Source organism: Mobula hypostoma, chromosome 6 (assembly GCF_963921235.1).
Source record: "Mobula hypostoma chromosome 6, sMobHyp1.1, whole genome shotgun sequence".
Lineage (NCBI taxonomy): Eukaryota > Metazoa > Chordata > Chondrichthyes > Myliobatiformes > Myliobatidae > Mobula > Mobula hypostoma.
Genome location: NC_086102.1, coordinates 53044841 through 53070814, shown reverse-complemented (window position 1 = coordinate 53070814; position 25974 = coordinate 53044841). Strand labels below are relative to the sequence as shown.

General features: G+C 44.2%; 1 pseudogene; it reads right to left on the bottom strand.

Annotated features, from left to right (window-relative positions):
* Positions 1–4003: 4003 nt before the first annotated feature.
* LOC134348712 (eukaryotic translation initiation factor 4E transporter-like) overlaps positions 4004–25974 on the bottom strand; it is a 76536-nt pseudogene continuing 54565 nt past the window's right edge.

Here is a 25974-nt window from a genome sequence, read left to right as displayed (position 1 = left end):
TGCTATTGTTTGCTGGCTTGCATTCATTTTATCTGTTCCCACCTAATGATTCTTTCAGTTGCGCTCTGTAGGTTTTTAGAAACTTCCTAAATCCCTGTCTTCCCACTAATTTTTGTTTTGTTGCATGGCCTCTCTTTTGCTTTTACAATAACTTTGACTGCCCTTGTCAACTACGGTTATACTATTTTGCCATTTGAGTGTTTTTTTGTTTTTGGAATACATCTACCCTGCACCTTCCTCATTTTTCTCAGAAATGCAAGCTGTGGTTGCTCTGCTGTTATCCCTGCCAGTGTCTCCTTCCAACTTACTTTGGCCAACTCCCCTCTCATACCACTGTCATTATTTCTTTACTACACTGAAATACTGCTATGTCAGACTTTACTTTCTCTCTATCAAATTTCAAGTTGAACTCAATCACATTGTGATCACTGGCTCCTAAGGTTTCTTTTGCGTTAAGCTCCCTAATCATCTCCGTTTCATTACATAACACCCACTCAAATACAGCTGTTCCCCTAGTAGGCTCAATGGCAAACTGCTGTAAAAAGCCATCTTGCAGGCATTCAACAAACTCACTCTCTTGAGATCCATTGCCAACCTGATTTCCCCAATCGACCTGCATGTTGAAATTTCCCATGACTATCATAACATTGCCCTTTTGACACACATTTTCTATTTCCCGTTTTAATCTGTGGTCCACATCCCAGCTACAGTTGGGAGGCCTGTATATAGCTGCCATCAGGGTCCTTCTACCCTTGCAGTTTCTTAACTCAACCCACAAGGATTCAACATCTTCCAATCCTATATCACATCTTTCTACTGATTTGATGCCATTCTTTACCAGCAGAGACACACCAGCCCCTCTGCCTCCCTTCCTATCCCTCCAAAATAATGTTTAACCTTGGACATTCAGTTCCCAACTACAGCCGTCCTTCAGTCACGATTCAGTGATACAGTTTGAATTGATACATTTATATTACAATGCCTAGTTTGTACCGTGGTTTAGAAATGTATTATGGGAGAATGGGGGAAGTAGGAAAAGCAAGATAATGATTGGAACTGTTAGGCTAGGACTTGCATTTTATTTTATTACCAGAAAAATATGCCTTTTTTTATAGATAGGAGCTGTGAAGTTTGCCTCTACCTATCATCTTCCTCCATATGGCTGTCACCCTCTTGTTGTTCAGTGGGTGCTGAGTCTATTGACCTTATGGTTGTGAGTGTGCACATTCTGAAGCAGACCACCGCACTCTGATAGCTGCACTGTTACTACTGGGCTTTCCCAGGGCAGTCCAGGCAAGAGAAACATTTGGTCAGCCCACTGTTGGTCAGCGCTAGCACATCCTGTGTATCAGCACGGCTTGTACTGTGCAAATATTCTTACGAGTTGAACACTGGAGTCATCAGTCACATCATCAGCAGAGAATGGGTAGGCTGGTAGAAACGCCTCTGCCTGGTCCATCAGCATGATTCCATACGTGTGTTGAGAAGTCATGGTGATTTACTCCTTCTCGACACTCAGCACCTGAACCCTGGGGGGATGAAACCTATTCAGTTGTGGGACAGCTCAGAGTTTGTCTGCAGTGCTCACAAAACAGCATGCATACCGTCTGTGGCACCATGCATTAATGGAACCCTATACCCTAGGTCAAGTCAGGCAAGAAGGAATCAAATGTCTTCTGACTGCTTTGAACGGTAAGTCACTGTGACCTTTTCTTATGCAACAGTGAAGAGAAAACTAAGAGATTCTGTTTGAAGCAGGCCACTCAATGCAACAAGTTCCTGTCAGAATCTTGTTCTTTCTTTCTTCACTTAAATCTATCAGCATAACCTTCAATTCTCTTTGCCTTCATTTGATTTTCCAGCTTCCTCTTAAGTGCATTTGCACTTCTTCCAAACAGACAATTCACTGCAGATGAGATTTATTATTTATCATTTTAAATGCTATAAAGCTATGAGAGGTAGAAATTTATTATTAATTACCTAAATATGCCGATCTTTCTGAACTGCCAATCAGTGAAGTTGAGGTCTTCTGTAATGGGTGAAAAGTGTGTAACAGAATGAGTTGGAAAGTGGTACCTGTGAAAATTGAATAAAACAGAACCACTTCAGCTTTCAAGTAATGTAATGGTATTTAGCAATTCAAAATTACGCCTAAAATTGCTTGGTGGTTGTTTTGTTAGTAGAGGAAGCCGGGTGGCTGTGAATAATACACATGAGAGATGGAGACATGAGGAAGAAATGTGCTGCTGTTTATTTTGCTTGTAAGTCACCTACACAGAATGCCCTCTCATATTACGTTCGGCACGTAACACAAAGGGAAGAATCAAAATATACATGAATATGTAACATACCCCCTTATATTTTAAAGGTTTCTCCCCCTTCCCATATACAGACTAGATGTTGAACTATTAACATTAAATGGAATAATCATCAAATTCAACCAACAACAAAAATCTTTTTCTAAACTAAGGAAAGAGGGTAGACTGCCTCTGTTCCCAGGCATAACCCTGGGGATTATTCTGTCCCATGTGCTGAGGGTGTCATGGTCCCATCTGTGAAGTCCGCATTCCGGTTCACGGTCCGGTCCATCGATCCATATTCCAGGTTTTCTGATTTTCCCTTGTCCTGTTGTGTACCTTAATTGAAGCGCATGATTCTGAGTTTGGGCTGGCTACGTAAATAGCTCCCAGGTTCAGCTTCATTTGCTGGACTGTTCCCTTCCCTTCCTCTTCACCTTCTTCTTCACCTTCCTCTTCACCTTCCTCCTCACCTTCCTCCTGAAGCCTCTGCCTGAAGCCTTGCCTGCAACCTGGTCAAGTTCAACCACCGGAGCGAGACTGGAGCCTTGCCGTGTCAAGATAAGGAACTGTCTATTGTTGAGTTGGAACTGTCTCTATGTCCATGCCTTTGCTAGGTAGGTCCAGCTGTTTGCCGCTACCTAATGTTGGGAATCATCTCATCGTGTTCAGCATTCTGTGTATGAGTCCTGGCCCTATGTCCTGTTCCCAAGGAGGGGTCCTGGCTCTGTGTTCCATGTTCCTGTCTCTCAAGTCCAAGGCTCCGTGTTCCTGTGCTCAAGACCAAGGCTCTGTGTTCTGCGTTCCTGTCGTCCCAAATCCAAGATTCTGAGGTTCCTGTCATCCCAAGTCCAAGGCTTGGCTGTTCCTGAGTACCAAGTCAAGGCTTTGTGTTCTCATCCTGTGCTGGAGTTCCCTCATCTTGCCCAGGAGTCTCTCATTCTGTCCTGTAGCCTCGCCTAGTCCTTTCTCCCAAGACCATGTCATGTTTTCGCCTAGTTCCGGAGTCCGAGCCTGAGTCAAGACCCAGGTTCTGGGTCCTTGTCCAGCCTCTGGCTCGGAGTCCGAACCCAAGCCTCATCATGTCCTCGCCTCAAGGAACCCAAGCCTCATCATGTCCTCGCCTCGAGGAACCCAAGCCTCGTCATGTCCTCGCCTCGAAGAACCCAGGCCATGTCCAGTCCTGTAGCCACGTCATGTCCCTGCCTAGTTTCAGGGTCCGAGCCCGAGTCAAGACCCAGGTTCTGGGTGCTTGTCCAGTCTCCGGCTCAGATTCCAAGCCCAGGCTCCTAGTTCCCAGTTCCTTGTCCTGGTCCCGCTTGCCTAGCCAATGTCCTAGCCCAAGTCTGTGTTCTTGTCCCACCTCTCTAGTCAAGTCCTGTTCCTAGTACTTCAGTGTCTGTGTCTTGCATTTGGGTCTGCTCCTAACGACCCCCTTATGACAGAGGATTAGTCACTAAACTAGAGATTCAATCAGTCTGGTGGCCAACTGTTACTGTTACGGTACCAACAAACTGGGAAACAATCCAAAGTCATTTTATCTCTGGGTAGTGTATATATAGATATTGGCTTGGATACTGCATTACCAGTAGGGGCACCTCAGAAAGCATAGGTGATGGGAGACAAATGACCTTGCTGATTAAGGACTGGCACGTGATGATTCTGACTGCCAAGCAGGTCACCAAGAATATCTAGGGCTGGAGGCCTCACTGCAGGGAGTGGTAGAATTTCAGGGGGGATTGATTGCAAGGCAAGGTTCCGCTTGCCTTTATACTGTTAATGAGTTTATTGAAATCAGCCATATATCAGAGTCTTTTTTTTGGCATTTGTTTGGAACCATATCATGCAGATTGTTCCAAATGTTCTGCCATGAATGGGGTGGCAAGCTTTCTCTCAGTTCCATTTTGATTCCTTACAGTTCTGCTTCCATCTCTCAAAGAAACAAAACCATTCCAGTCTGTGAACTCTCCCTCAGTTTCTCCTTCTTGGCCATGAGACTGAATAGCAGTGATTTCACAGTCACATTTCCTTCTCACGGTATCTCTAAAATATCAACCTTTTTATTGATCTCATTATCTTCTCGTGATGGAATGAGAACAAGTTGTGAAACAGGAGATGGAACCCTCTGCTCCAGACAAGCAAGTCTCTCAAGTTCTTCATGTTGGTTAGACTGCACAGTACTGGAGTGGCTACCTGGTCGAATTAAGTTACTCGAAAACCATTGATTGAACTGATTGGATGACACTGCTCCTTTACCAGGCATCTCTGCAAACATCAAAGTTAGTCCTGAAACACTTTTCTCCATGTTGAAGAACTCATTGAAGTTAGAGTTCCCCAATGACGGTTCAAGCAGGACTGTTTCCTGGGGAAGCTCTAGCTCAGCTTCTGATGCAAAAACAGTAGGTACCTCTGCTTCGACAGCGCCATGGCATCATGCACCTTCTTTAAGGGTTTCTGATTGCTTCCTCATCCTCTTTGCCTGCCTTGGATCCTCCATTATCACTTTTACATCACAGCCTGTCCGCTCTATTGTTTCTGATTGACTGACGGGCCCACCAGATAACCATTCTGGTTCCTCTTCAGTATGGGAATCACATCGCCTCCACTCACCAAAAATGGGTTTGCCACCACCAAACTCTCTCCTAAAGAGATTTTTCTTGTAGTCTCGCTTCCTGTCTTTTCTAGTTTCTTTGTCATATGTCTTTGTCTCTGCCATGCGGATCAAAGATTCTTGATGTTATCATGTGTCCACTTTCAATTCTCCACTGGCACACTAACCCAGAAATATTCACATTCTCTTTCATTTCCAATGGGCTTGCAAATAGTTAATCATTGAAGGTTTTGGCCACATGACAGCCACCGCCAGTGCTTCAGCACTGAGTTCTGAGTACAACATTAAGATCTTCTTCCTTTAGTCTCTCTCATGGACCTGCAATTCTTTGCATCCAAGCTGCTCTCTCCAAATCTGAAGTATATTCCTTCTTAATTCTATCCAGAGGCAAACTCCTGCCGAAACTGGGATACAAGATAAGATAAGATATAGGAGCATAATTAGGCCATTTGGCCTATCAAATTGGCTCTGCGTTTCACCATGGCTGATCCAATTTTTTCCTCAGCTCCAATCTCTTATCTCCTTCCCATATCCCTTCATGCCCTGACCAATCTTGAATCTATCAGCCTCAACCTTAAATATACATAAGGACTTAGCTTCCACAAATCCTAGTGGTGAACATGGTCAGCACAACATTGTGGGCCAAAGGACCTATAGTGTGCTATAGATTTTTCTATGTTCTAATTCCACAGAGTCATCACTTTCTAACTAAAGAAGTTTCTCCTCTTCTCCATTCTGTCATACTTTTCCAAAAGACATGCTAGTTTCTGCTTTGCATATGGGTACTCTGATTTCTTTTTGTTTTGGCGTTTGCGTGTGCGTCCGTGCGTGCGTCCGTCTGTGATGATGTCTTTTTCATGGCTTTTACAAGGCGCGGAGTGAGAGAGAGACTGCATGGCGCGCCACTCCTCACACAGACATTTTCGCAGTATTTTTCCCTTTATTTTACGAAGTCGAGTTGTGATCTTGACACTCAACCTGGCACGGATGGAAAGCGTACTCAGGAACGGACTCAACTGGTTTCGAACCCGGGAACCTCCGCTCCCGGGTCCGGCACCGATGTCATTGCGCCACCAGCCGGCCCGGGTACTCTGATTTCTCGCAGCGTTTCCATGGAATATCTGTGTAGTTTCTTCATGCCACACCTTTTTATTGTGTAATTTAATTGATCTTTTATCGTCAATCCATTTTTTTTTAATCCATGCCACCACCGAGGCTCAGCAGCTGCCTCCGGTACTCTGTGTAGAACCCGGGTTTAACAGCCAGCTTAATAGTGATTCCTTTCATACTGCCCAGCTCTTCATTGAACACTACTGTGCGTTTCTTCAATACTTCTTGTAGACCAGTGCTCCCACCAATCCAGTGCACTTCATGCCAGCTGAGTTTGAGCTGCTCCAACCACAAGCAGCCAGAAGCACTGGATAACTATCTTTAACGATGTTCGGTGGAAGTTTCTTTCTCTGTTCGTTAATCTCCACTGTAACATGTATTACTCCCCTCACTGAAACAACCTCACCAGTGCAAGTCTTTAAAGTCAACTTTTCACCTTCCGATTTTGTAAACTGACTCCAATGATTCGTGTCCATCTGCAACCTCACTGTGGCCCCATCCAACCATGGGGTCACCCAATAGTCATCTTTGTGTCCTGAAACAGATAAAACACACAAAGCTTCTTCAGCCACAGAGTGAGAGTCACTCAGTCCATCCTCAGCATGCTCCATCTTCAATTAAATTTTCCTTTGAACTTTGAACTTGTTCACGCTGCCCTCAAACGCACCTCTCCCATTTCACGCACATCTGCTCTCACCACATCCTCCCGCCACCCCACTAGGAATAGGGTTCCCCTTCTCCTCACCTACCACCCCACCAGTCTCCGGGTCCAACATATAATTCTCCGTAACTTCTGCCATCTCCAAAGGAATCCCACCACCAAGCACATTTTCCCTCCCCCCCCCCTTTCTGCTTTCCGCAGGGATCGCTCTCTACGTGACTCCCTTGTCCATTTGTTTCCCTCCCCCACCCTTTCCCACCGATCTCCCTCCTGGCACTTATCCTTGTAAGCGGAACAAGTACTACACATGCCCTTACACTTCCTCCCTTACCACCATTCAGGGCCCCAGACAGTCCTTCCAGGTGAGGCGACACTTCACCTGTGAGTCGGCTGGGGTGATATACTGTGTCTGGTGCTCTCAGTCTGGCTTTCTATATATTGGCGAGACCCGACGCAGATTGGGAGACCACTTCGCTGAACACCTATGCTCCGTCTGCCAGAGGAAACAGGATCTCCGAGTGGCCACACATTTTAATTCCACGTCCCATTCCCATTCTGATATGTCAATTCATGGCCTCCTCTACTGTTGAGGTGAAGCCACAGTCAGGTTGAAGGAACAACGCCTTATATTCCGTCTGGGTAGCCTCCAACCTAATGGCATGAACATTGATTTCTCTACTTCCGCTAATGCCCCTCCTCCCCTTCTTACCCCATCCCTAATTTTTAATTTTTTTTTCTCTCTTTCCCTCTCCCAATAACTCCTTGCCTGTTCTCCATCTTCCTCTGGTGCTCCCCTCTCCGTTTCTTTCTTCTGAGGCCTTCCATCCTATGATACTCCCCCTTCTCCAGCCTTGTATCTCTTTTGCCAATCAACTTCCCAGCTCTTAGCTTCATCCCTCCCCCTCCTGTCTTCTCCTATCATTTCAGGTCTCTCCCTACCACTTTCAAATCTCTTACTATCTCTTTTTTCCGTCAGTCCTGACGAAGGGTCTCGGCCCGAAATGTCGGCTGTACTTCCTATAGATGCTGCCTGGCCTGCTGCGTTCCAACAGCATTTTGTGTGTGTTGCTTGAAATTTCCAGCATCTGCAAATTTTCTCGTGTTCACGCTTCTTTTTTGTTTCTCCAATAGAAACATAGAAACATAGAAAATAGGTGCTGGAGTAGGCCATTCGGCCCTTCGAGCCTGCACCACCATTCAGTATGATCATGGCTGATCATCCAACTCAGAACCCTGTACCAGCCTTCCCCCCATACCCCCTGATCCCTTTAGCCACAAGGGCCATATCTAACTCCCTCTTAAATATAGCCAATGAACTGGCCTCAACTGTTACCTGTGGCAGAGAATTCCACAGATTCACCACTCTCTGTGTGAAGAATCTCGGTCATCTCGGTCCTAAAAGGCTTCCCCTTTATCCTTAAACTGTGACCCCTTTTCTGGACTTCCCCAACATCGCGAACAATCTTCCTGCATCTAGCCTGTCCAATCCCTTTAGGATTTTATATGTTTCAATAAGATCCCCCCTCAATCTTCTAAATTCCAACGAGTATAAGCCTAGTCGATCCAGTCTTTCATCATATGAAAGTCCTGCCATTCCAGGAATCAATCTGGTGAACCTTCTTTGTACTCCCTCTATGGCAAGGATGTCTTCCCTCAGATTAGGGGACCAAAACTGCACACAATACTCCAGGTGTGGTCTCACCAAGGACTTGTACAACTGCAGTAGTACCTCCCTGCTCCTGTACTTGAATCCTCTTGCTATGAATGCCAGCACACCATTCACCTTTTTCATTGCCTGCTGTACCTGCATGCCCACTTTCAATGACTGGTGTATAATGACACCCAGGTCTCATTGCACCTCCCCTTTTCCTAATCGGCCACCATTCAGATAATAATCTGTTTTCCTGTTTTTGCCACCAAAGTGGATAACCTCACATTTATCCACATTAAATTGCATCTGCCATGAATTTGCCCACTCACCTAACCTATCCAAGTCACCCTGCATCCTCTTAGCATCGTCCTCACAGCTAACACTGCCGCCCAGCTTCGTGTCATCCGCAAACTTGGAGATGCTGCATTTAATTCCCTCATCCAAGTCATTAATATATATTGGAAACAACTGGGGTCCCAGCACTGAGCCTTGCGGTACCCCACTTGTCACTGCCTGCCATTCTGAAAATGTCCCGTTTATTCCCACTCTTTGCTTCCTGTCTACCAACCAATTCTCTATCCACATCAATACCTTACCCCCAATACCGTGTGCATTAAGTTTGCACACTAATCTCCTGTGTGGGACCTTGTCAAAAGCCTTTTGAAAATCCAAATAGACCACATCCACTGGTTCTCCCCTATCCACTCTACTAGTTACATCCTCAAAAAATTCTATGAGATTCGTCAGACATGATTTTCCTTTCACAAATCCATGCTGACTTTGTCTGATGATTTCACCGCTTTCCAAATGTACTGTTATCACATCTTTGATAACTGACTCTAGCATTTTCCCCACCACCGTTGTCAGGCTAACAGGTCTATAATTCCCCGGTTTCTTTCTCCCTCATTTTTTAAAAAGTGGGGTTACATTAGCCACCCTCCAATCCTCAGGAACTAATCCAGAATCTAAAGAGTTTTGGAAAATTATCACTAATGCATCCACTATTTCTTGAGCTACTTCCTTAAGCACTCTGGGATGCAGACCACCTGGCCCTGGGGATTTATCTGCCTTTAATCCCTTCAATTTACCTAACACCACTTCCCTACTAACATGTCCTTCCCTCAGTTCCTCCATCTCACTGGACCCTCTGTCCCCTACTATTTCCGGAAGATTATTTATGTCCTCCCTAGTGAAGACAGAACCAAAGTAGTTATTCAATTGGTCTGCCATGTCCTTGCTCCCCATAATCAATCACCTGTTTCTGTCTGTAGGGGACCTACATTTGTCTTAACCAATCTCTTTCTTTTCACATATCTATAAAAGCTTTTACAGTCAGTTTTTATGTTCCCTGCCAGTTTTCTCTCATAATCTTTTTTCCCCTTCCTAATTAAGCCCTTTGTCCTCCTCTACTGGACTCTGAATTTCTCCCAGTTCTCAGGTGAGCCACTTTTTCTGCCTAATTTGTATGCTTCTTCTTTGGAATTGATACTATCCCTAATTTCCCTTGTCAGCCACGGGTGCACTATCTTCCTTGATTTATTCTTTTGCCAAACTGGGATGAACAATTGTTGTAGTTCATCCATGCGATCTTTAAACGCTTGCCATTGCATATCCACCGTCAACCCTTTAAGTGTCATTTGCCAGTCTACCTTAGCTAATTCACATCTCATACCTTCAAAGTTACCCTTCTTTAAGTTCAGGACCTTTGTTTCTGTATTAACTATGTCACTCTCCATCTTAATAAAGAATTCCACCATATTATGGTCACTCTTACCCAAGGGGCCTCTCACGACAAGATTGCTAATTAACCCTTCCTCATTGCTCAATACCCAGTCTAGAATAGCCTGCTCTCTATTTGGTTCCTCGACATGTTGGTTCAAAAAACCATCCCGCATGCATTCCAAGAAATCCTCTTCCTCAGCACCCTTACCAATCTGGTTCACCCAATCTATATGTAGATTGAAGTCACCCATTACAACTGCTGTTCCTTTATTGCACACATTTCTAATTTCCTGTTTAATACCATCCCCAACCTCACTACTACTGTTAGGTGGCCTGTACACAACTCCCACCAGCATCTTCTGCCCCTTAGTGTTATGCAGCTCTACCCATATCGATTCCACATCCTCCCGGCTAATGTCCTTCCTTTCTATTGCGTTAATCTCCTTTCTAAGCAGCAATGCTACCCCACCTCCTATTCTTTCATGTCTATCCCTCCTGAATACTGAATATCCCTGAATGTTGAGCTCCCATCCCTGGACACCCTGGAGCCATGTCTCTGTGATTCCAACTATATCATATTCATGAATAACAATCTGCACTTTTAATTCATCCACCTTGTTACGAATGCTCCTTGCATTGACGCACAAAGCCTTCAGGTTCGCTTTTACAGCACTCTTAGCCCTTACACAATTATGTTGAAAAGTGGCCCTTTTTGATTTTTGCCCTGGATTTGCCAGCCTGCCACTTTTACTTTTCACCTTACTACTTTTTACTTCTACCCTCATTTTACACCCCTCTGTCACTCTGCACTTGTTCCCATCCCCCTGTTGTGAACTAACCTCCTCTTTCCTAGTCTCTTTGATTTGATTCGCACCCCCCAACCATTCTAGTTTAAAGTCACCTCAGTAGCCCTCGCAAATCTCCCTGCCAGGATATTGGTCTCCCTAGGATTCAAGTGTAACCTGTCCTTTTTGTACAGGTCACACCTGCGCCAAAAGAGGTCCCAATGATCCAAAAACTTGAATCCCTGCCCCCTGCTCCAATCCCTCAGCCACGCATTTATCCTCCACCTCATCGCATTCCTACTCTCACTGTCGCGTGGCACAGGCAGTAATCCCAAGATTACTACCTTTGCGGTCCTTTTTCTCAACTCCCTTCTTAACTCCCTATATTCTCCTTTCAGGACCTCTTCCCTTTTCCTACCTATGTTATTGGTACCTATATGTACCACGACCTCTGGCTCCTCACCCTCCCACTTCAGGATATTTTGAACACGATCAGAAATATCCTGGACCCTGGCACCAGGGAGGCAAACTACCATCCGGGTCTCTGGACTGCGTCCACAGAATCGCCTATTTGACCCCCTTACTATTGAGTCCCCTATTACAACTGCCCTCCTCTTCCTTTCCCTACCCTTCTGAGCTACAGGGCCAGACTCTGTGCCGGAGGCAAGGCCACTGTCGCTTCCCCCTGGTAAACTGTCCCCCCAAACAGTACTCAACCAGGAGTACCTATTGTCAAGGGGCACAGCCACCGGGGTACTCTCTATTACCTGACTCTTCCCCTTCCCCCTCCTAACCGTGACCTACTTGTCTGCCTTCCGTGGCCCCGGTGTGACCACCTGCCTGTAACTTCTCTCTATCAACTCCTCACTCTCGCTGACTCATCGAGCTGCAGCTCCAGTTCCCTAATGCGGTCCCTTAGGTGCTGCATCTCGGCGCACCTGGCGCAGATGTAGACGTCTGGGAGGCTTGGAGACTCCAGGGCCTCCCTCATCCGGCACTGAGAACAACAAACTGCCCTCGCACTCATACTGCCCCTCTCCTCAAATAACAACAAAAAATGAATACCAAGCCTTCCTTGCCTCGCCCGTTTCTGCCTAAACCCGTTGAGCCAAAGCCCTTAAGCTTTTACTCTGCTCCCGGCTCACTCCGCAGCCCACAAACTATGCTGCCCGCTGTATGAGGCTCTGTTCCTTTTAAATCTTCTGCGCTTCACTGCCTGACATCACACGCCTGCGCAGTCCCGCCTCTCTGAATGCCGATGGGGAAAAAAACCTGAAAAATTCAAAAATAGCTTCCTCTGCACTCCCGCTCCGATTCTCAGACTTCCTTCTTCGAATTAAATCCGAAGCAGGATTTCTGTCCTTTTAAATCTTCCACGCTTCACTGCCCGACGTCACATGCCTGCGCAGTCCTGCCTCTCTGAATGCCGATGGAAAAAAACCCGAAAAATTCAAAAATGGCTTCCTCCGCACTCCCGCTCCAATTCTCAGACTTCCTTCTTCGAATAGTATTTTTTCCTTTTTTTGTGATTTTGCTTGACTGTGTCTATTTACTTTTAGAAACATAGAAACATAGAAAATAGGTGCAGGAGTAGGCCATTCGGCCCTTCGAGCCTGCACCGCCATTTATTATGATCATGGCTGATCATCCAACACAGAACCCAGCCTTCCCTCCATACCCCCTGACCCCTGTAGCCACAAGGGCCATATCTAACTTCCTTTTAAACATAGCTAATGAACTGGCCTCAACAGTTTGCTGTGGCAGAGAATTCCACAGATTCACCACTCTCTGTGTGAAGAAGTTTTTCCTAATCTCGGTCCTAAAAGGCTTCCCCTCTATCCTCAAACTGTGACCCCTCGTTCTGGACCTCCCCAACATCAGGAACAATCTTCCCACATCTAGCCTGTCCAATCCCTTTAGGATCTTATACGTTTCAATCAGATCCCCCCTCAATCTTCTAAATTCCAATGAGTACAAGCCCAGTTCATCCAGTCTTTCTTCATATGAAAGACCTGCCATCCCAGGAATCAATCTGGTGAACCTTCTTTGTACTCCCTCTATGGCAAAGATGTCTTTCCTCAGATTAGGGGACCAAAACTGCACACAATACTCCAGGTGTGGTCTCACCAAGGCCTTGTACAACTGCAGTAGTACCTCCCTGCTCCTGTACTCGAATCCTCTCGCTATAAATGCCAGCATACCGTTCGCCTTTTTCACCGCCTGCTGTACCTGCATGCCCACTTTCAATGACTGGTGTATAATGACACCCAGGTCTCGTTGCACCTCCCCTTTTCCTAATCGGCCACCATTCAGATAATAATCTGTTTTCCTATTTTTGCCACCAAAGTGGATAACTACACATTTATCCACATTAAATTGCATCTGCCATGAGTTTGCCCACTCACCCAACCTATCCAAGTCACCCTGCATCCTCTTTGCATCCTCCTCACTGCTAACACTGCCACCCAGCTTCGTGTCATCCGCAAACTTGGAGATGCTGCATTTAATTCCCTCATCCAAGTCATTAATATATATTGTAAACAACTGGGGTCCCAGCACTGAGCCTTGCGGTACCCCACTAGTCACCGCCTGCCATTCTGAAAAGGTCCCGTTTATTCCCACTCTTTGCTTCCTGTCTGCTAACCAATTCTCCACCCACACCAATACCTTACCCCCAATACCGTGTGCTTTAAGTTTGCACACTAATCTCCTGTGTGGGACCTTGTCAAAAGCCTTTTGAAAATCCAAATATACCACATCCACTGGTTCTCCCCTATCCACTCTACTAGTTACATCCTCAAAAAATTCTATGAGATTCGTCAGACATGATTTTCCTTTCACAAATCCATGCTGACTTTGTCCGATCATTTCACCGCTTTCCAAATGTGCTGTTATCACATCCTTGATAACTGACTCCAGCAGTTTCCCCACCACCGACGTTAGGCTAACCGGCCTATAATTCCCCGGTTTCTCTCTCCCTCCTTTTTTAAAAAGTGGGGTTACATTAGCCACCCTCCAATCCTCAGGAACTAGTCCAGAATCTAACGAGTTTTGAAAAATTATCACTAATGCATCCACTATTTCTTGGGCTACTTCCTTAAGCACTCTGGGATGCAGACCATCTGGCCCTGGGGATTTATCTGCCTTCAATCCCTTCAATTTACCTAACACCACTTCCCTACTAACATGTATTTCGCTCAGTTCCTCCATCTCACTGGACCCTCTGTCCCTTACTATTTCTGGAAGATTATTTATGTCCTCCTTAGTGAAGACAGAACCAAAGTAATTATTCAATTGGTCTGCCATGTCCTTGCTCCCCATAATCAATTCACCTGTTTCTGTTTGCAGGGGACCTACATTTGTCTTTATCAGTCTTTTCCTTTTTACATATCTATAAAAGCTTTTACAGTCCGTTTTTATGTTCTCTGCCAGTTTTCTCTCATAATCTTTTTTCCCCTTCCTAATTAAGCCCTTTGTCCTCCTCTGCTGAACTCTGAATTTCTCCCAGTCCTCAGGTGAGCCACTTTCTCTGGCTAATTTGTATGCTACTTCTTTGGAATTGATACTATCCCTAATTTCTCTTGTCAGCCACGGGTGCACTACCTTCCTTGATTTATTCTTTTGCCAAACTGGGATGAACAATTGTTGTAGTTCATCCATGCAACCTTTAAATGCCTGCCATTGCATATCCACCGTCAATCCTTTAATCCTTCAATCTTTTACAGACATGTTCAATACTTCCCTTTTTGCCACGGCTTTAGCAATCTAAATACTTATACCAGCATTCTTTTGCTGAGTGACCAGCTTTGCCACAGCAGTAACACTGATTGCCAAAAGCTGACTTATTCTTAAAGTCAATAGAAACTTTATGAACTCAGGAGATGTGTTTAATAGTTGTGCTTCTTTAGCTGCCACCTCCATAGATGTACTCCTGTCAATTGCCTTCTGAGATGTTATTCTGTCTTCTGTAAGCAAATGTTTCTGAATTGCCTCATTACACAGACCACATATGAGCCTATCATGTAATATGCCATTTGGCGATTGTCCAAAATCACAGAGTTCATCCAATTGCTTCAGCACTTCAACAGACCGTGAAATAAACTCGTTATCTTCCTATACTATTTTTCCATAGATGCTGCCTGGCCTGTTGAGTTCCTCCAGCATTTTGTGTGTGCTGCTTGGGATTTCCAGCATCTGCAGATTTTCTCTTGTCTGTGATTTGATTACTACTCTGCGAAGTCTCTTCCAGGGATGCCTACCCTGAAGAAGTTTAAATCTTTCCTTCGGGTGTTCAGTGAAACGCTCTCACTGCTCCCCCTCTGTGATCCCTGCTGCTCTCCAACTCTTTGACCACGTGCATTTTTTTTGACTGCACTTTTTCCCACAGATGCTGCCTGGCCTGCTGAGTTCCTCCAACATTTTGTGTGTATTGCTTGTATTTCCAGCATCTGCAGATTTTCCCTTGTTTGTTGATTTCCTCTTGATTCCTTTTATGGAATTTAAACCTCTCAACAATAATCAAAGGTTCAGATGAATAGATATCCTTTACGACTTTAACTATGCCTTCAAAAAGCTTATCACTAGGCTTAGCAGGTGGCAGTAGACTGTGTAATAAATTGAAGGTTTTTGCGCCCATCAGTCAGAGAAGTTGGAATACAAATATCATCTGAAATTTGACTTGCCAGTGTAAAATATTCAAATCTTTCAGTATATGAATCCATTGCTCTGTCATTTCACCATCGGGCCCCTTACTCCCAAACATTGTCACCATTTTCAAAGACAAAACGTTTCAGAAAAGTTAACTAGTCTTATCCATCTCTCTTTCTCTATCTCTTATTTACTTTATTTAACCATTCTGTTCTTAGTTTTCTTCCATCGGATTTTATCCTCACCATGCTTCCAACACCCGTTACCGCACGGTGTGCACGTCTTCCTTTCACTCACCCACATTACACACCTTTTTCTTGCCAAAGGAGCAAAACTTTAAATATTGAATGAGGTCTTGTCACATTATCGTCATTTGTTATGTTTGTGGCACTGGGAAGCTGTGTGGCCATGAATAACACACACGAGGGACAGAGAGGTGAGGAACAAAGTTGCTGCTGTTTATTTTACTTGTGAGTCATCTACCCAGAATACCCTCTCACGCTATGTAACACGCAGGGAAGCTCGACAGCAACCCGTAATGTTCAAAGTATGCATGAATACATAACAGTGCTATTGCAGAGGCACATGAGTCCTGGTATACATTCTGTAAGGTACTTCATCATCTTCATTCGTTAAATGAATTCTATATTTGTCAGAGTTCCATCAGGCATCCTTTAGGACAGGTACAAAAAATGAATAAATAATCTTTTACCTTAGTTTTTGGACAAAGGCAGTTCCAAGAATATTAGCATTATTTTTACTTATTATCATTTATCTCAGTACCACACTAAATTAAGGAACAATGTTTCATTGGTAAATTCATCCGAGGAGGTAATAAGCAAACGGAAAGGTTGGAGATGTTCTTTGGTCCCTGAGAAATGCAGGCCATTTATAAGATCTTGAATTTTGCAGTAACAAATTTTAAATTGAGAGCTGGAGTAATTTATGAACAAAATATCCTTTGAGATATTATGGTAAATAAATTATTCAAATGTTAATTTTTAGATGTCATCCAGAACTAAGATATTAATACCATAAGTATACGCTGCGGTAAAGGATTAAACGAATGAGAGCACCTGGCTGTAAAAGATTAGTTCTGTTAAATTTGTCATACACTGGGATATTGTGTAATATTTATGTCTAAAGTCATGCACCAACATGTCTGTAACAGCTAATAGAGGTAATAAACACAGTAAACCGTATCTTATGTAAGTAGTCTTCAGTGCAACATTTAGCCTTAAGCCTATTTCGTATTAAATAAGATAATACCATGGGCAAGTTCTGGGCAGCATACTGGGTCTTGGCATTTCTTTTTACAAGAATTAATGTTGGATGCCTGATTGAATTATATAACCACTGGAATAAATTAATAACATTCATTAATCAAAATGTATAATGCTCAGGCAATAAAGACCTCTACTGCATTGTACTCTTCTCATCAATGAGAGCATTTAATTTAAAGATGCTGCAATCCATTTTTTAAAGTAATAGGCATTTTTAAACATTTTGCTTCCTTATAATTATACGAAGCAAAAAAGGAATATTTTAATTTTTTTAGTATAGATGTTAAATTGGAAAACAGCTTTGTATTGTCAAGATTATTCAAAGATATTTTAAATGTCAGTCATGTGATTATCTACAAATGAAATCAAATGATAACTAAAGTTTTGTAATAACTAACATTGTACTTGACAGAATTGCTAATAATGCAGCTAAAAATACATCTGAGTATTGTTGGTATATTTGTACACTAAGAGACAACATCTGCCTCATGTATACCTTAAAGCTGATTTTTAATAGATTTCTAGATCTGATGCAGATGCATTGAGTTCAGGATGAGGAAGATAATTTTGTTTAATTGGCTTATGTAAATATAAGTGGGTAACATTTGTTGGGGTTGGAGGAGGAATAGATGATGGGGATGTGAGAAGGAAAGATGGAATTAGTGCGGAATAGTTGCTGTGGGTATTGTCATCTGAAGAATCTATTTCATGCTATATGGCCCTACAATTCCATAATATATATAAAAAAAACCCTTGTCAGACGTAATCTCTGACAGGTATCCCAAAGTTCTCAACTTAGCAAACTATAAGATTTTTTCCTTGAAATTTTACTTAGCTTGTGTGAAATCCCCAGTATTAACTTTGCCAAGGTAGAGAGTGCTACCTCCATCCATGAAAACTAGGCATGCACCTTGAAAACCTTATCTCTTGTGTTTTACTTCTGCACACAGCATCTAATATTCTTTCATATCCTATTTTGAACTTTAAAACAATCAGAAGTAAGGGTGGTACGGTAGAGCGGTGATTAGCATAGTGCTATTATAGAGCCAGCGACCCGGGTTCAATTCTGCCACTGTCCATAAGGAGTTTGTTCGTTCACCCATGACTGTGTGGGATTCCTTCAGGTGCTCCAGTGCCCTCCCACATTCCAAAGATGTACAGGTTAGTTGGTTCATTAGTCATATGGTGTTATCGGGTGCTGTAGGGCTGGAAGGGACAGCTAACATGTGGTATCCATTAAAAAAAATTGTACTTTGAAACATCAACATAAACTCCTTACGTTAAAATTAACAGCTGTGAATTATCTGAAAACCAAATGGGCCATTCCACTTGACTCTCAAAGGCAAGTTCCAAAACGTAAAATGATAGGTCCCCTTGAAATTCACCTTATTAGTGAGAAGATATCAAAAAAAAGCATATACTCAAACTGATGGGGAGAAACAAAAAACTAACTGTTCACACTTTGTAAATAAATAGTAACTTGTCTATATTCCTGGTGATTCCCACAACACATCAGGGATGCACTTCAAAAGCATTGTATCAACTGTTAAATGCATTGCCATGCCCTAATCTCATAGATGCTGTTTCATAATTGCGAGCTCCTGTTTTCTTTATCAGTAAGTCAATTCCTTTCACTTCTGTACTACTTAAACAGCAATGAAAATCAAATTACAGTACAGTGGGCAAGTAAACTGGACTTTTTCCCCCAAGAAAAGCTGAATTTGTACCAGATGCAGATAAACTTAGTTTATGGATCAAAGTATGTTTAAAATAATTGAGCCAAATTAAGAGTTTGATCCTTATCTAATCTGCAAAATGTATCACACCATTGTTTTTAATCTGCACATGCATCAACATACTGATAGGTAAAATGATGACCAAAATTTTGCTATGAGCAGTTGAGGAATAGCTTTTACTGTTAACAGAATACAGAACAGTACAGTGCAGGAAGAGACCCTTTGCCCCACAATGTTGTACTGAACTAATTAAATTAGTAATCAACTGCCCAACCAAACTAATCCCTTCTGTCTATATCCTTCAACTTCCTGCACATCCATTTGTCTATCTCAAAGCCTCTTGAATACTTCTATCATGTCCTCCTCCACTACCACCCTAGGGAGTGCATTCCAGGTACCCACCAGTCTTTGTGTGCTACAGGAAGAAGCAGGCCATTCAGCCCATCTAATCTGTGTCCAACTGTTATTCTGCCTAGTCCCATTGGCCCACACCTGAACCAGAGCCCTCCATACCCCTCCTATACAAACCTCTGAAATGTTGCAATCAAACAACATCCATCACTTCCTCTGGCAGCTCACTCCACAATCACACCACACCCTGAGGAAAGTAGGCCCCCCTTAGGTTCCCCTTAAACATTTCATTTTCACCCTTAACCCATGACCTCTAGTTCTGATCTCACCCAACCTCAGTGGAAAAAGTCTATTTGCATTTACCTGATTTATACTCCTCATAAATTTGAACACCTTTATCAAATCTTCTTCATTCTCCTATGCTCCAGGGAATAAAGTCTTAATCTATTCAATCTTTCCCTATTACACAGATCATCAAACCCAGGCAACATCCTTATAAATTTCTCTATACTATTTAATTCTTATTGATATCTTTTCTGTAGGTAGGTGACCAAATCTACACACAAAACAAAAAATTTAACTGCACCAACCTCTTATACAACTTCAACAAAACATCACAGCTCCTGTACTGAGTATATTGCCTTGTGAAGGGCAATGTGCCAAAAGCTCTCTTTGTGACCTTATCTACCTTTGATACCACATTAAAGGAGTTAAGGGTAAATTCCTTGGTGAAAGGGGCGAGCCGCTTTGGATAACCCTCGAGCAAGTGCACAGACCAGGGCTTTCTTGATATCCGTAAAAGACTTTTCCTCATCTGGCTTCCATTTTACTTCCTCCAGAGGGAGGTTTCCCTCCTTTCATTAAGGCCTGTATTGGTGCTGAGAACCCTGATACAAAATTATCATCAGTAATTACATTCCTCACTCCTCTTACAATGACTAGGTGGGGCATGGAGCTAATTGCAGAATGTCTGTCATCTAAAATGTCCTTCCTCCATTGTAGAATTGTGTATCCTAGGTACTGTATCATTTGCTTCCCCATCTGAGCTTTGTGTGGGCTGATATTAAACCTCTGTCTTACAGAATTTCCAAAACATGGGCAATCACTCCTAAGTGACCTGCTTCATCCTCTGAGGCAATTAGTAAGTCATCTACAATTGTAAGATGGTCCAGTGGTTAGGGTGCTAAACTGAGCTTTTCCAAAGTCTGTACCAAGACCTTATGAAAAATTGTTGGGCTATTGAGGAGTTCCTGGAGGAGTCTGGTCCATGTACACTGCTGCCCACCATGTGTGAAGCCAAACCGGTCTAGGGGCTCAGGTGCTAATGGGAACCCTCAAAATCTATTAGCACTGTCCTAGCCTGAGAAGCTCTTATGTTCTGGAGACAGGCCATTCAAGATGGTGGCAGGGCTGGCCACAATAGGATTCTATCTCAGTGTGGTCTTACTGAGGGTGGCATAGTCTATTGTTAACCAACATGATTCATCTGTTTCAATACAGGTCATATACCGTAGGTGAGTTAGTGGTTGATAAGATCTCTATTAGCACCCCCTGGTGTATTAGTTCCTTCACTACACTCTGGACAGCCGTCAGTACATCAGCTTTTGTGGGATACTGCTTATGGAGTTTATGCAGATCCCCCTGTAGGGTAATGCAATTGGTGGAAATGTACATAATTCACAGGCACTGACACTTTAAGAAGCTGATCTGACATAATTATGTAAAGGGTTTTCAGTGCACTTTGAGTTCAGTTTTTTGGAGTTCAATAAATGAGTTGCTATGGCTTTTCTGAAACATAAAGAGCCTCTGTCATTTTATGTGTGAAAACTTACATTGGTGTCCTCAATAATCAGGATGATTCCAGAGTTATTGAACATGTCAGCTGATGCATCAACTCAAAACTGCTAGAGTCTTGGGAGCAAAATGCCGTCGCTTGGTTTCTACAAGCCGAGGTTCAATTCGCACTTCAAGAAATCTCTGCTGATGACACCAAATATTTCAAAGTAGTAGCATCGCTCAGCAACTCCATGCTGTGAGAGTGGTGAGTCTACCAGAACATTGGCCTGAGCATGATAAATACCGATCACTGAAAACTCTGGAATATTTGGAGACTGAGTGTGTCAAGCAGTTGCTCTTCTTGCCAGGCCTCGGTGAAGGTAAGCCTTCAGAACTAGTAGACTACATGCTGTCTCTCTTGGGAAATCATCATCCTTGTCTTAGTTTTAAAGAACTCTTCATGCAATAAATGCCTGATCAATAAACTCTTCTTGGGTTTGCAGCCAGGTACAGGTATCGATTATAACTGACATTTTGATGACAAACTCTGCCATCTTCATCAGGGATGATGTCTGGGCAAGTCTTGTCCAGTGGTATTTATACCCCTGTTATCATCCATCCTGATTGGTAGGTCCTCATCCAATTATTTTTCCGATCTCCCATCTTGTTTACAATCAAATTTGAGTTTTTACTTAAAGTGAGACCTTCGTCTTTGTTAAAATCCTTTTCCTCTAGTTTTATTTCAATTGTTTTCTGCACCAGCTGGTCCCAAAAGCCATTGGCGCGGCACAGTAGCCTTGTGCTGTCAAAGTCAATCCTATGGCCATTGCAAATGCGGTGTCTTGCTACAACCAAACTCTCTGGGACACACCTCCTGTGCTCCTTGATGCTGGTTTCCACCAAGCGTCTTGTCCGCCCGATATACACTGCTCCACGTTCACTGGGAATCCTGTAAACACCAGCTGATCTGAGTTTCAGGTCATCTTTGACCCGCATAAGTTGTAACTTCAGCTTCTTTATGGGTTTGTGAAAGACATCAATCCGGTATTTCTTCAGGACCCTCGTGATCCTTCCAGAAACTGTGGAAATATAGGGAAGACAGGCAGTAGTGACAGGTTTCTCCTCATTGTTAGGTTTCCTAGTTTTCCTGTCAGCCCCTTTAATTCCTTCACCTTGTAGCCATTCTGTAGGAACATTGTGCATAATTGTCTTATTTCCTCAGGGAAAATCTCCAGGTCCAAATTAGTTCTCGCATGGTTAATGCCTGATCAAGTTGCATAGTCCTCACTAATACACCTGTGATGGACTATAGGGAGCTTACTAAAATGCCGATGGTCTACATTCAGCTATGCAGCTGTGCATCATTCCTGCTCCCTTCTCTACCTCAATAAGCCTGGTCAGCAAGGCCCTCAATATAGGGGCACCCACAGCTTGAAACAGACGAATCTGGGCCTGTGCTTTTACCACACTCACTTTGGTAGGAAGTGCCGACTGCCTTGCATTGCAGCCTTGACAATGCCACCTCATCGAGACATCAGAGATCTGTGAACACCATGGGTTCCGGCTGCCAGGGTTGTCTACTGTTCATAATGGACACCTCTTCTGGGTGATGATTCTTGTGTGGCACAGGTGCTCAGGTGAGTGTGTAGCCAACATTGCCTGCTGATGAGAAGGCAAAGAGCAACAAAACCTCACTGGAGGCTGCCAAAGGCAGGATCCAGACCTATGGGACACAACAGGTGACACACTTCCTCAGTGGGTGACATTACATGTGGGACTTTGTCCTGGCTAAGATGGCTAAACCTCTGCTTGGTGCTGAATTCCTGTGTGTCCCAGAACTGTTGATCGATCTTAAGAACTGCTGGCTCATGGATGCCAAGGACTTTGGGTCGTTAACCTGCTCCCCCAGTAAGTTCCCCACAGTGACTCTGTCAAGCTCATGCACCACCTCAAACGAGTTTACTCGACTGCTAGGTGAATTCCCAAACCCACATTCTCCACGACAGTCACATAACATGGGATCGAGCACACACCAGTCCATGCCCACACACATAGAATGGACCCAGAAAAGCTGGCCAATGTGAAGGGTGAGTTTGCCAATGTGGAAAGACTTGGCATTGTATGCCAGTCGAATAGACCCTTGGCTTTGCTCCTCCATGTGGTCCCTATGTCCAATGGTGGTTGCTGCTCATGTGGCGATTACTGACACCTCAGTGAGGGCATCACCACCCTCCCTCTCCCCCACCCTGCGCCGATTGTTACCCAGTACACACATCCACTGCCTTTAGCCGGAAAGTCAATTTTTTCCAAAGGTGATTCAGTTATGGGCTACCATCAGGTCCCTGTGTGCTCAGAGGACATTCCCAAAACAGCTATGATAACCCCATTTGGCTTCTTTGAATTTCTGCCCATGCCATTTGGGCTGAAAAAAGCAGCATGGACTTTCCAATGGCTGATGGACTTGTATTAAAAGATTTAGCTTTTCTTTTTGTTTACCTGGATGACATATTTGCCACCAGTGTATCTAAATCAGAACACGTATGTCATCTCTGCACACTTTTTGAGCACTGAATCCACCATGGGTTGATTATTAACCCTATTAAATGCTAGTTTGGGTTGTCATTGACTTTCTCGACCATCGCATCACTGCAGAAAGTGTGAAACCTCTCCCATCAAAAGTAGCCACTGTCATGAGTTTCACACCACTCCACACTGCAAAAAAACTACTGGAGTTTTTTTAGGCATGGTGAATTTCTATCTCCGCTTCATTCTGCGAGATGCTGAACTTGTGCTTCCCCTGAACAGTGTGCTTAAAGGCAGTACCCCTAATCACATGCTTGACTGATCAGCGGACATGACCAGGGCATTTGATGACACTAAATGAGCTCGTTCCAATGCAACCCTACCGGCGCACCCACTCCCCAATACACCCATCGCTATTACTACTGGCGCTGCGCACGAACGGCTAGTCAGAGTGTGTGGCGGCCACTTGCTGCCTTCAGCCAGCAGTGCCGTCTTCCCAAAATGAAGTACAGCACTTTTGACAGTGAGCTTCTCAGTCTCGATCTGCTGTCCGCCATTTTCGCCTTCTTCTAAAGGGTCACCATTTCACAGCGTTCGTTGACCACAATCCCCTCCGTGCACGTGATGTCCAAAACTCAGCAGCGACATCACCTGGCCTACATATCTGAGTTCACAACTGATATACAACATGCCAAAGGGAAAAGTATTGCCGTGGCAGCTGACCAAGCTGTAGGTTCAGGCTTACCAAACAGCAGTCATGGACCTGGGGTTGCCTGATGTTAAGTTCAGGGAAGCTGGGGTTTCTCTCCTGTGGGATGTCTTAACCAGCTGCCCCCGCCCCATCATGCCCGCAAACTAGAGGTGGTCTATTTTTGTCTCCATACATGGCCTCTCTCATCCGGCCCGAACAACCTCACAGAAACTGGATGCACTAAAGTTTGTGTGGAATGGCCTTCGTAAGGATGTGCGTGATTGGACTGCAACCTCTGGGCAAAAATTAACTGTCAGGTTCAGACACCTTTGGCACCTTTTGAGGTCCATAAGCGACGGTTTGACCATGTCAATGTGGACCTTGTTGGTCCTCTTCCCCTTCAACAACCTCCCCCCCCCGCGTGGTTTCACACATCTCCTTCCCATTACCAGGTGGCTAGAGGTCATTCCCCCTAGCATCAATGATGGCCGCAGAGTGGCTCAGATGTTCATCAGCACCTAGGTTTCTTGGTTTGTCACACAATCTGATATTTTCTCTGATCGTGTTCTCAAATTTATATCAGAGCTCTCGGTTGCGATGAGCGAGAACCTCAGCATTAGGCTATGTCACACCACGGTATATTGCCCACAGTCCAATGGCCTATGCGGGTGGTTTCACTGCTCCTTAATATCTGCTCTGAGGGCTTCCCTGACTGATGAGTGTTGGCATGATCATCTCCTGTGGGTCTTGCTGGGGCTCAGAATAGCTACAAAAGAAGACCTGTAGTTGAGTTGGTATATGGACAGCTATTATGAATGCCAGCTGATTTCATGGTTGATGCTACGACTGCCTGGTTGGCCTCTCAACAGCATTCCATCCTCTTCAGTAAATTCAATTCCTTTTAGCCCATTCTTATCTCCCATTATGGCGTACAGCACTCTTTGTCCAGCATGATGCACACCAACATCTCTTGGCCCCCTTATGTTGGCCTGTTCTGCATTTTGGAAAAGGAAGAAAAGACTTTAATCATAGATAAGAAGGTAGATCGCCTTAAACTAGCCCACCCAGCATGACATGACCATGAGCATGTCAACGCACCTCTGGACGAGCCAGAGGCACCTGCTGTTCCTCCACCTCGTGGAAAATAGGATTGAGCCGGGCAGCAGGCTGACTCACAAAGCCAGTTTTAGTGAATTCTGGAGGGGGGGAGGGGAAGAACGCCTGTGTAGAGTCACTTAATTGGTGGAAATTTTACATAATTCACAACCACCGACATTGAGTTGGGGTTCACTTTAAGAGGCTGGTTTGATGTGATGATGTAATTATGTAAAGGGATTTTAGCACACTTCGTGTTCAGTATTTTGGTGTTCAAGAAATGGCTTTTCTGAAACATAAAATGCCTCCAATATTTTATTTGCGAAAACCTACACTCTCTATTTTAGGCTTAGCTTCACTCAACCACAGTCTTGCTTGTGCCGAGCTCACACCACTGGGTCTGCTGACAAAGTAACCCATAGACACCATCCTGGCTCTAATTCCTGGTGATTAAAATGGCTGCGGCTATGCTGGATTCATTGTGTACTCATTAGTTGCATGTGTTGGCTATCCCTGACTTGTCCATGTTATTCCCTTTCCAGAGTCTACAGGAGCCCCTGCCTCTCTCAGTATGCCCATTCCGTGGTTCCAAGGATAGCATCCTCATTATTTGTACAGACCCAGAAATACACTGGAAGCTTCACTCCACCAATTTTGAGTATCAGCGACTCTCTTCTTTCTGCCTTTACTGTTCTTCCCCCTGCACCTGTAATATAAGCAGCCTCTCCAGTCACCGGCCATGGTAGATCACTGATGCTCCTGTGTCCACTAACATATCACACTGTCAGCCCCCTAGCAGTGCTGTTGTGTACTTCAGTGGCTCACCAGTGCTGACGATAGGGGTTGCTGCCAGCCACTTGTCTGATCTCAAACCTGTCTTCACTAGTTCTATAATCTGGTCAACACTCAGGTTGGAGGCAGAGGGTGCTGTCATGTTTGGGGACTTAGGTTCGGTTTTGATCTCTGTCTGTCTTCGTGGGTGACTCTGATGTCTCCTTCCCCTGTTAGGACACTGTCTCTAACTATGGCCTGCGA